Raw genomic sequence first — 13,097 nt, 5'->3', positions numbered from 1 at the left:
TTTAGATAAATTCTCTAGATAATTGGGAAGGTACTGTAGATAGGTATATTGTGTTAAAAATGTATTTACTATGTAGAATACGTTCATTCGATATGGATTTAAATATCTTAAAAATATAAATATATGAAGTGCACATTAAAAGTATTTCACACATATTCAAAGTTCGCTAAAATATGTTTTTAAAAAATATTAATTTTACATTATTGTTACCTATCGTGCTACGATATTATTAATAAATTTACCATAATAAAAGAAACCAGCCCTGTTAGAACCCTAAATATTTAAAGTTTGATTCCAGGGTAAAAAAATCTTTTGGTTTCGGTTCTGTTAAATAACATAATAACCAAAACCCCGATTTTACAAGTAAGCATGTAAAAGTTAATATTAATCATACCTATTTCAATAAATAATCAAGTAAAACAAATCTGGGTAATTTTACGTCATTCTTAAATATAAAATATGTTCGCAAAAACTAAATAGGTACATGTTATTACGACTTTATAATATTTATAAAATAGGCCAAGCTGTGAAAGTTATTCATCAATAAAATAATACCGATTATTGTTAACCAATAATCGAAATGCACGGAAGAGAGTTTTTTCTTCTTTTTATTTATGGCATAGCTGTAGTATGTCTATTGCATACCTTGGCAATAAACCAAAATTCTACGAAATGTGATTTTAAAATATTTTTCGTACACTGGTGGTTTAAAATCTTCGAAAAGTTATGATCTTTACAGGCTCCATTCTATCGATGCGGTCATTTTAATAACCACTAACCATAGATATAATTTAAAACATAACCACATGTTTTATGATTTCAATAAAAAATGCCGTAGTATAGTATATTAAATTTAACATAAAATAATATCTGTATGCGAAAGGAAAAGGGCGGTATGTTTAAAATCATTACTTTTCAAGAGTAAAGATAATATGATTGTGTTTTGGACAACTTTGTATGTGAATTTCTATGTGTAATAATATGTTTTATGGTTTCAATAAAAACGCCGTAAAATATTTAATATACTGTGTGTGAAAGGAAAGGGGCTAGTTATGTTTAAATCACTAGCTACTTTTCAGGATAGTCAAAAGAACGTTGATTTTTCTTCTGAGTATATTTATATATTATGAAATTTACTAATTTATGCTGGGTCCTGACTCAAACTACCCCCCCCCCCCCCCCCGCCCTTGTGTGTGTGCCTGATTCGTGAATTATCAGTGTTGATGGTTGCTATTTGGTATACAATAAATTAATAAAATACAAACGACCTGCTTGAAAAATGGTTACATGTAAATTGTACGTAAAACATTTCACCGCTGCACAGTTCGCCGTGAGTTTTCTATCGGAAAGAGATGACCGTATGCTATACGGTCTAGAATTTTATAACATTCAATATGAACATTAGTTCAATTTGCATAGCTGATTTTGGAAAAATTGATTAATTCAAGAATGAAAGTAAAGTATAAACCGACAAGAAACGTGTTTTATTTAGATGTGCATCTAATGTCAGTACAATACGAACCAAAGAGGTTGGATGGTCTTTAATATACGACCATGTATTTCCGATACAACATTTCACGGTGGAGTGTGATACGGCGAACTGCATACGTACAAGTTTCCGGACACGTTGAAAAGGATGGATGATACGACAATCGTCCAGTTTACATGTGTTTTAATTTGAATCTAGCCAACAGGCATTTTTATAATGACAAGATTTACCCGGGAAGATAAACGTTTGAAAGCCTTAAGTACATAAAATGTTATAATTATTTTCTCTCAAGAGTTCACCTACAATTATTATAAGTATTAATTAATTTGTTTTAAAGTTACAATTTATGTAACTATAATTAATTAATGTATATTATATATCGTCACTGTTCTGGCAGAAGACACTAATTCGAAAAAATGTCATTGAGTTAGTTATACCAAAATCTTCCTTATTTCAAACTTTACCGTCTGGAAACCTTAATAAATAAACAGTCTTTATTTTAAAGTCATCTTATTTACGATTACTTAATAAACTCACATGGTAGACCATTTCAAACATTTTAACAACTTCAAAGTCAAATTACTCAAAACTAGTATTCTCCAGTTAGTGTGTTCTGCCAGAACAGCGACGATATTATATAAATCACAAAAGTTTACGTAGATACCTATTAGAAATGGTTAGGGTTAGATTATGAGTGATATCATAGACTATAGATACCGTGAAATCATTATGTATATAGCCATGTCAGAAACACATCCCTTTGGATCCCAGCTCCCATGCTAAATTTGGGTCTGGTTTGGACTCCATCCACATCTGGCGCGACGGCCCGCCAGATGTGGCGCGGTAAAAATTTTACGATTGACAATATTATTCTGCGTCCCTTTTAAATGGTATCCTATGCCTTAAATTTTACTATTCATTTCTTACCGAACACTGTACAAAATGCACTCTACCTAACCGTCTTTGGTGCATGTTGTAAAAGTAGGTATGTACCTGCTATTGTAAACACAAAAGTTAGGAAATCCATATTGAATTATTAACTGTCGTAATGGTTTGGTTACATGAATGATACTAATGTAAATTATTTGTCAAATACCTTAATGTCCTAAATAATATTACAATGAAACAAATTTTGTTGTATTTTTATTTTATTAGCAATCAATAAGCGAGTGCATGACGTGTCTCGTGTTGATACAAGTCGGTTATGGGGAATACCTAACAAATAATCCAGTATAATATCGGCTATTTTCAAAATGTGTTTGCCGCTGTATTCCCCGTAACCGATTTGTACCTGATTATAATAGTGAGAGGTATCCAATTAAATAACAGATTATTTTTACATGCGAAATCAGCATCGTAGTGAAAATGCCACAACACCGACAGAAAAGTTTGTAACCACTGATCCAAAACTTCTTTTCTCCGATACCATCGATGTACTAGTAGTTATATTAAATCTATGGTACCTACTTAGTAATGTAGTGACAAATTTACATGAATTCCTATTATTGCAGCAGTATTGATAACCAACTAGGCACAGTAAATACCTATGTTATAAATCTATATGAAAACTGGGTGACTCCTAAAATATTATAATAATATAAATAACAGCGCCGCAGGAAAAAAATAAATGCAGGATTTTAATGTTTGAAGCTCTATCTTATCTGTACGCACGCCATAACTCAAACATAAAATCTATCTGCAAGACAAATAACTATAATATTATATCACTGAAATCGCATTTCACACATAATAATATAGTATAATGACTGAAAACTCAAATTATAAACGGTGTTTTTAGGTTATAATAATCAATAAATTGTTCACATTTAATTATTATTTTTACGAGGATTTTATTTTCATTAAAATGTGAAAATTTAGTGGTATATAATATTCAAGTGCGACACAAGAGGGAAGTTTTTGGGTCTGGAACCCCCCCCCCCCCCAGGACTAAAATTACAAATTATTTAGCTAAATGCGGGGGTCAGTGGCATGTGCTAGCTTTTGTGGTTACATTTAAATTATATGTACCTATTAAATTTCACAGTAGCACAGTTCGCCGTGAGCTTTCTTATCGAAAAGAGATGACCATATTATTATACTAAACGGTCTCCATTTTTATTAGATTCAATACGAACATTATCTGATTTTGGCAAAATTCATGAATCCACAAATGAAAACCTAACCCAACAAATAATCCAGTATATCGGCTATTTTCATTTTTTTTGTCGCTGGCTTTCTGTTAAGTGTAAACCGACAAGAACCGTGTTTTATTTAGACATGAATTTTATCTCAGTTCTACACGACCCAGAGGTTGGACGGTCTTTAATATACGACCATATCTTTCCGATTAACATTTCACGGTGAAGTGTGATACGGCGAACTGTATACGAACAAATTTCCGGGCACGAGATTCTGTTAATCCCACCCCCTCCCCTAGCAGCCCTTAATAAGAATAATAAATCATTATATGGTTATTTTTTTCGAAATGGAACCCCCATACCATTTTCTCGGCGTATGTCCATTAATATTCTCATAGACGGAATAGTGACAGTTAAAAACTAGATATCGTCACCGTTCAGGCAAAAGTCACCAACCCTAAAAACATAGTTTTGAGATATCGCAATTTGAAAGTTTGAAAATGCAGGAAAAATCAGATTTTAATGTTTTTAAGGTTTTATCTACATTAAATTATTTTCTCATGTCTTCTTAATAATTTCTTTAAAGTACTTTTACTTTTTGATGTTAATTAAAACATCTGGAAGGTTTTGAAGGAGGCAAGGTAGCTCAATATCATATATATATATTATGTGCATAAATACTTACATATCTTATGACAAATAGCATTTATATTAAAAACTGCACTGTATTCGTAGGTAATACTATAAATTATTTATTAGTATGAAAACGATTCATGCTATTGTTCAATAACGTGTATAGCTTAAATTATATTCAATTGGCCTCATCAAACATTTATAGATCTATTGTTAGGCACGCAGTCCCTCAATTTATTGATACATGGGAGAGCAATATTTATGCCAGGACTCTTATCGCATCACTTCTAACTACTTATTTATTTTCAGGGTTTATGACGATTTGGCGCCGGGATAACTTGTCGCCACGCAATTGAATGAAATTAGAAAATAAATATTAGATAATGATTAATGAATTATATGTAAGTACATACTTAATTATTATTTATATAATCATATTATTGTTTAATACTTGGTGAGAATTTAAATAGGTATACAAACGTAAATAATGATTTAAGTATGCATAATACTTGAACATAATATTATGTTTAAGTTCCAACGAGAAAAGATCTTTTATTTTCATATACACCCTCAAGCATAATGATTCTCAAACCGCAATAAGAAACATTAGGTATGTTAAAAGTAAAATTAATAAAGGATAAATATCTCGTGTACTTTCTGTATCAAAATGTTACAAACGTCTACTTATATCATTCGAGAGTGCGGCGGCGCCCAATTGTCCCGGCGGCCAGTTGTCCCATTCCCTATTTTTAATCTACAATGACATATCATAAAAGGAGGCGATAATATTATTAATCGACGAACCTACACAAGTGAACCATAATATTAGGTGGGTATTTGTATCAATCTATACTAAAGATTGTTATAATGTTATTAACAAGTAGGTAATTTGTTATTGTAACACAATAATTTGTAGGTATTACACACCATACCTACTATCTTAGTAATACAACTAATTAAATGTGGTAGGTATACAGAATGTCAAAATACGCATGTAGCCATAAACTATATACACTATAATTTAATTATTTGAATGAGAATACTAATTTTATTGTTCGATCCAAAGAGCAATAAATAAATTCAGTATTTAAAAAAACGTCCAGATTACAAAACAAAATCCATTGTAAGTCAAAAGCTTTTTATTTCACTTTACCTTCCCATTTTCCATCATCCCATCATGACTTCCCGCCAAAACTAAAAGACAATTAACTGAAGTAACTCAACGTTATTGGGTAGAATGTAGTGAATGTACTATAAATATACTGTTTTAAAAAAACGAGCCCAGTTTGAATACAACTGGCATATTATTGGATAATTCTTACAAATAAACTGTACGCCAAGTCAGTAATATTGTTTCTCAAAAACTTTAAACTAATAAATTATCGTATCATAACGAATAAAATACCCAATTAAGATTATTATAAAAAAAATTGCAACAAAATGGTAAATGTTTATAGAAAAATATACATTTCAAGTACCTGCATACCTACCCCATGGGCCCATAGGTATAGACATATAGATAGGGCGTAGGTAGTTATGTAAATATTTAAAAAATACAGTGATGCATTTTGTTTAAACATAATATACTACTAAAATATATGAATAATCTTTCCAAGTCTATAAACAAGAATTAAGCGATGTTTATTTCAATGATATGTAGGTATATAGACATAAAAAAACGTTAAAAAACACTAAATATGATAAGATATTCAGGTAAATAATACCAACGCATCATTTTGCTTAAATAAACGTAAACGCTAATAAAATATGATAAAATTATAAGATAAGAAATCCCGACTCACCTAAAGCTGCGTTTTCAGAGCTTAATTTTATCTGCCGTAAAAAATCCATATAAAAAAGCACCCAGAATAAACACCAACAAATTCAAAACACGTGCAAACGGTCCGCGTAAAACATCAACACCCAAAACACAACATTTTTTTAATAACCACTAATATTTACGTTATGAATATCGTAAACTTCCTGGTGTACGATTTAATACGAAAATATCCAATGGAACTTTTGAAAGGATTTAATTAATAGATCATTAATTATAATTCGCCAATTAAAACGGAAAACACTCACTATAAAATAAAGTTTCTTGCAAATAAAAAACCATTTAGGTATTTCGATAATAGTTTTAAGCACAATATTATTTTATATAGTCTTACTACCAAGCAAAACTGTAAAGTTTAATTAAAGTAACGATTTTTCGTTTGAAAAAATCGAGCTTTTTATACTTTAGCGTGAAAGCTTCCGATGTAATAACGCGGCGCATAATATTTTATATTATTTTTTTAACTGACTCACAGACGTCTCTCCCGACCAGCGCACAATTCGACTCTGACGTCTCGTCGAAGTCGAAAAACAAATGCGTGCGAGCGTGCGCACCAGCGCACCTAAAAACTACATAGAGCTTTTGGCTAATGCGCATGTGCAGTTCGTAAAGTTTTCAGTTGGACACGTGCTGATGTTTACCGATACACCCCGCGTCTTAATATTTTTTGTATGATTTACAACGCAAATGCACACAGCGTACAGCGCGATTTCCATCAGAGAAAAGGTAAATATAGCTTTTTTCACCATGTTTGCATGGCGTTTTTTGTTCTATCATTATTCATGGGAAGGACATATTTTTAAGTTGTTGACAGAGTGCTGTTAAAAAATATCATATTTACACATCACTGAAATGGATACTAAGTGTTTTTTTTGTTAATTTCTATCCAAGAATAAGACGTTAGTATACCCTAGATAAGGAACAATTCAGAAATCTACTCAGAAGCTATAATTTCGACACGATTAACTGCATTAATAATTGAGGTGATATAAAAAATATATCTTAATACTACTTCATGGCATACAATGCCAATACACGTAGGTACGAATCGCCTATGGTGCCACTGTAGAATGTTATTAAATCCCTCTACTTCCTTGTAATTTTTATGATTTTGTACATAATTTTTATATTACATAATTTACATACTTTACATACTTACAGGATAGGGAAAGAAATCAGTGACACACATTCCTGACTCAGTGGCGGGTTCAGGGACTTGAAGAGCTAAGGCTAACCGTTTTTAAGAACTTTTAAAAAACCATAATTAACCAAACTACCAACATAACTAGTAAAATATCAATGTATATGTATCTTTTCTGGAATTGCATTCTGTATCTTAAAATATTTATTACCTAACGAAGATGACAGATATTATTTTTTTTGTACCTATCTGCATCTATTAAAGATTTTGGTATAATTTAATAATAATTATATAATTTTAACTGTTTCGAGGCCTATTTTTATTTCTTCTGACGACTTGATTGCGTTATTTGTGTCAAGGAAAAATAGCCTCTGGACTTGACTCCCAGTATGAGTACAATTATTAATGAATAATGATATTAAAACTAATATATTTGTCCTATAGGTATTAAATTTGAAATCTGTAGATATATATTATTATATTAATTAATTATTAGTCACGCTAGGAAATTTATGAAGGCGTAATCCAAAATCTTCAAAATAGGCGGCCGGAAAAGCCAAAGCACACGAAAAACAAACGAGCTTTTAAATAACCCATTGGCCACATCGTTTGTTGGCATTATCTCTTTCAGTTATAAATTACGTACACTTCCTCTACTGAAAACAAAACGAAAGAGACAATCGAAAACGTAGAAATTCATTGTCGTCGTCGGGATTTATTTAACGAATACGACAAAAACGAATTTACATAGACACCGCCGGATGTAACGGTTAGAAAGAATGCTAGACACGAAGCCAGATACAAGACTAGAGGTAATAGACAACTACCGACGCGGCGGAAGAGGTCTCGCGTTATTAATAGTAATATTTCAGTATCTTTTTTATAATGCTATTATAGGATTCGAACTGCAGAGAAGAGTTGTAAAGTCAAATTAATAATTGGAAAGCTGAGCTAACTAGATTTGAAACGGATTTGTAATGTGTTTTTTTTTTGATTAATTTAAAATTCAAGGTTCTTGACGGTTTAATTTAATAGATTTTAATGGAAGTCAGCGGCAAACAAATTTTGAAAATAGCTGATATAAGTACCTACTGTATTATTCGTTAGGTTCGGTTAGGTAAGGTTTTCATTCTTGAATTCATGAATTTTGCTAAAATCGGCAATGAAAATTGGCGCGGTTCCCGCCTGGCTTCACGTAAACCGACTTGTACCAAATTTAAGACCGGACACGTTTTCGAAATAGGGCAACAATGCTATTAAGTCTATACCTCAGTTGAGGCATGGTCTAAAAAAATCGTGGCTAGGCGATGCGCGGATTGCGGGTCGCGGGTGCAAATGACGCATGCCGAACCAAATATAATTTGTCATATAAATCCAAAATGCGTCCATTTAATGTTCTGTTTATGTCGCGCTTGCCGTACTCGCGGGGGTGCTACCCCTCGATCTGCACGTCCAAGTCAGAGGATCGATCACCCTCCTCTTGAGGGGGATCAGCACAACACTCGCCGGTGTCCATCTGACACCACCGCAGAGATCCGAGGACGTTCCTTACAAGAAGACTGTAAGTGACATTGTGTACAAGACCGCATTTGCGGCATTGCAGGCGAGGTGGACCCCCTCCCCCAAGGGGCGGCACACTTACCGTTTTTTTCCAGACGTATTCTGCAGGCACCAAACTAGAAGACTCCAACCTTCGCATTGGATTAGCCAGTTCCTCACCGGCCATGGCAACTTCGCCGCCAGACTCCACGAGTTTGGCTTGATAGTAGATGGGCCGGGTTATACCTGCAGGCATGACCACCAAGATGTTGAACACATCCTCTGGGATTGCCCGCTTATGGAACTCGAACGAGCACAGCTGTTTGCCAGGGTCCGTCCTCACACGGGCCCAATTGGTCATGGAGATCTGATAGCAACCGAGGCCAACTTTGCGGCATTCGAGAAATTTGCAGCGTCGTATGGGGAGCGGGATAATCCCGACTCTTTTGTAGACTCATCCATTTCAATTCGTGACACTCAGTATGCGGGTACACAAAGCGCTTAACGTCAGCGGACAGCAGAGCCAGTCCAAATGACAAAAAAAATCTTTCTTAACTTTCTTCTTTAAGCACTACGGTGCATGGTTGCAGCATCAGTCCCGTGCGGCTCCGTCTCGGGACGGAATGAGCACTTAAAATCACTTCTTTCAGACACGTTTAAAGCGTCATAGAAAGCGGCCGTGCATATCCACGGCTGTGCATATATGACGGGTGGTGGTGGTCACTTTAACCTATGTTCTATTAGTAACAATAATAATATATTCATTGACATGTTTTCTTTTTCAAGTAAATGGGTAACGTTTGTAGTCATCTTTACACGATTTAAGAATTAATACCCCCGTCGCCATCACAAAACAAATTGACGTGTTCCCAGTTCGACCTTCTCTCTCCGAATGCCAGTGAGTCCAAAATTTCGTCTCGCCTATAGTTGAAAATTATTTGCCGTTTTACTGATGTATCATCTTAAGACATGAAGGCGGATTTTTCAATATGCACCCTAATTGCAGTGTAGGTTGGCAACGTGTGTTTTGTTAATAACGATGACGTCACATCGACGTATTCAACATTAAGCAATATAGAGAAGTTTCCTGGATGCCACCAAAGTTTGTCAGTGATGTGGGTTAAGTTACAAATTAATAATTTATTTATTCTATGATTTTTTATCTTTTAATTGGTTTGATAAAATGCTTTAAAATATGGTAGACATGCTTATTTTTCTTTAATCTATGCCTATCTTATTATAAATATTTATTGCCTTTGCAAAAGCGATAAAACTGGATTTTTATTATTGATATCAGACACTACCGGGATTAAGTAAAGTGATACAATCCAAGTGTTTTAATGATCGCATTTATGACTTCTGTGATTCTATCCATGCCCCACGCCATATTTCATACAATATTCTATTTCCTGATTTTCTATAACCCCCCCGGTATTCTTCTTTGAAATTGACTAGCATCTGTTGCTCTCGTCTTCATCAATTATTATGAAAGAAAATGTCAAATAGGCACGCGGTTTATGAGTAAAGTAATTTTTTTGTAATTAATTAACAGGAAATGTAAATATTAAGATCCGTTCTGATGAATGCAAGATATATATGGTTTTGAGTATTAAAGATATTATTGTTGTCATCATCAGGCGCACACATAAGGAGGGGGGGGGGGGGTTGCGGGTCCGGACCCCCCCCACCTAGCAAATTATTTGGGTGGATGGAATATTAGGACCTCGCTAATGCCCGGATGATTTGGCTGTCGAACAGTCTTCTCAACCGGTCGACAGTCTTCAAAATGTAATCCATAAGTGGGTTAGTATATATATTATAATATATTATATATCATGATTCATGAACATGAAACACAAAAATACCAGAAGGAATATTAATATACTTACATAGGTAATGTAATTTATTAAAAACAGTTCGAATTTAATTTTCCTTTTTCAAGCTTTTACTGAGGTGGTAATTTATGATAACTCTATAAAACTTATCACTTGGTATTCACTACCTGAATACAAACAATAATACAATAATAAAACATAATCTGTGGAACTAATATAATTAATAAATTAATATTATATTGCTTGCGAAATGTACCTTACTTACTGTTCTTATCGAATTATTTTTAAAATACTATATTATCTATTGACTATTAGGTACAATAAAATATATTAAGTAGGTATGTAATTAACTACTTAAGTAGGTACTTATGTATTTTGTTGAAAACATAAAATAAACATGAAATAATAAAATGCCCAATTCTTGTCAAATTTGGGATCACAGAGATTATCAATATAATTTTTTATCGTAAATATTTCACTATAATAATGTCGATATAAATTATACTGATGGTTTTATAAATGCGTTTAAAAATTAATAAATGTAAAAAATCTTAACACCACTGCACATTTATGTACTGAAATATGACTATATTCTAAAACATTAGAGCGAGAGGTTTGAAAGAATACTATTTTATGTAATAAAAATACTTTATGCAGTCATCAAATGTTTAAAATAAATATAAAGGATAATAAGGCTTCAAAATTATATAAATAGATTATCTACAACGTTTAAGGTATGTCCAGGATCATGCTTTGAAAATAGAACAAAAGCTCCATGTTGACCTACGCTGAGCATGTACCCCCTTTAGTAGGTACTTATGTATTTTGTTGAAAACGTTTGCTGCATTAACTTGTTATGTATAACGAATTTTAGTGTTAGAAACTAAGACAATAAACCACCAATATTTTTGTCGATTTCGGAACTTTTTTTAAGTAATCAGAATCACTAATCAGTTTACCTCTGCTACCTACTTCATATTTGAATAAATGGTCTCTAAAACAAAATTGTTCAGGTCTGTTCGTTATCTTTAATGGTTAACGAGAAAAATTATACATAATTATTCTCTTCATTTAACACGGTTATCTGATATGACGTCGTCTACGAGTTCTACGACACATCAATAAGGGTTCTTGGATCTCGTAATACGTACCAATGTTCGTTTAAAATCAATCAAAACAGCATGTTCAAAAAATATGTCAGCATACTATAAGTTGCAACTCACATGACGTACAACAGTCATATTTCTGTCAAAGAAAACCTATGTAGGGTAATTGGAACCACCTTGTGTTAACACAATATAAAAAAATGATACACGAGCGATAATATAATAATATGAACTGAACAATGAAATCTTAAATTTGAACGTTATCGTATTTCAATACCTAATTAATTATTTGACTATTCATTCATTTGTTTTGCATAAATTAGACATTTAAGCCGTGGAGGTTGGTAATTTTATTAGCTCTCATCGAACCTGTGAGCCTGTGTGAGCACAATATCACAAAGCCATTATTACAGTAAAGTTATGCGATGTATATATTATGTTTATGTATATATAATATATATACGTATTTATTGCGTTATTTTAAAAATAATAATGACAAATTTGATAAGCAGTAATATTCCAATCATACAATCTAAGTCAGCGAACAATTTAGATAGTATTATAAAGTAATATAAAGTGTATTCCTATATTATAAATGTATACCTTATATTATAAATTAAATACATATTAAAAAAGAAAAAGCCATTAATCGCATTTAAAAACTGATTCGAAACGTTCATATTATATGATTAAAACTCATCGTGAAATGTGGGGTACTCGATAAAATGTAATATAAATGATTCTAAAGAGGTACTAACCAGTGGTGATTTTTTGACGCAAATATTATGCATAGATTTGTGAAAAGGTTTAAAAGAGTGCTTATTTAAGTATAGGTACCTTTTATTATAAATTTAAAAAATATTAAAAAAAAAAGCCATTAATTACATTTAAAAACTGAGTTGAAACGTTCATTAGATTCACTGCTCAAATACCTACATCGTGAAATGTTGGTTACACCGATAAAATGTAATATAAATGACTCTAAAGAGGTACCTACTAAGTGGTGATTTTCTTTGACGCAAAAATTATGCATCGATTCGTCAGAAGATTTAAAAGAGCGCTTCGAAGCAGTTCAAACCAGGCATACAATTAATTAATTATACCAAAATCTTTAAATATTGAGTATTTATATTAAATCAAGTTTAAAATATTATATTGTTTATTTAAGTTTTTATTGTAGGAGGTGGGTAAAATCATTCAGTGCCACCACGTCCCTAAAACCGGTTACATGTAAATTGTACGTAAAACATTTCACCGTGACACGGTTCGCCGTGAGCTCTCTTTCTGAAAGAGATGACCGTATACTATACGCTCTTCAATTTTATTATGAACATTATGAGCATTAATTCAATTTTCATATCTGATTTTGGCAAAATTTA

The 13,097-nt window shown here is 32.4% G+C and overlaps 1 protein-coding gene across 4 annotated transcripts in view; it reads right to left on the bottom strand.

Moving 5' to 3' along the window:
* LOC147065675 (fibroblast growth factor receptor homolog 1-like) overlaps positions 1-13,097 on the bottom strand; it is a 272,850-nt gene that overhangs the window by 81,438 nt on the left and 178,315 nt on the right. For 2 of the 4 annotated variants that reach the window (XM_085957091.1, XM_085957092.1), the window contains exon 1: positions 6,063-6,605. The exons of the other annotated variants lie outside the window; for them this stretch is intronic. The gene's annotated coding sequence lies outside the window, so the exon portion shown is untranslated. Of the gene's footprint in view, positions 1-6,062; positions 6,606-13,097 lie in introns of those variants that run through there. 4 annotated transcript variants of the gene reach the window in all.

The sequence above is a fragment of the Rhyacophila brunnea genome, unplaced genomic scaffold, assembly GCF_057557595.1.
Source record: "Rhyacophila brunnea isolate RB1 unplaced genomic scaffold, BYU_Rbru_1.0 scaffold_6, whole genome shotgun sequence".
Classification (NCBI taxonomy): domain Eukaryota; kingdom Metazoa; phylum Arthropoda; class Insecta; order Trichoptera; family Rhyacophilidae; genus Rhyacophila; species Rhyacophila brunnea.
This window is presented reverse-complemented; position numbering and strand designations above follow the sequence as displayed.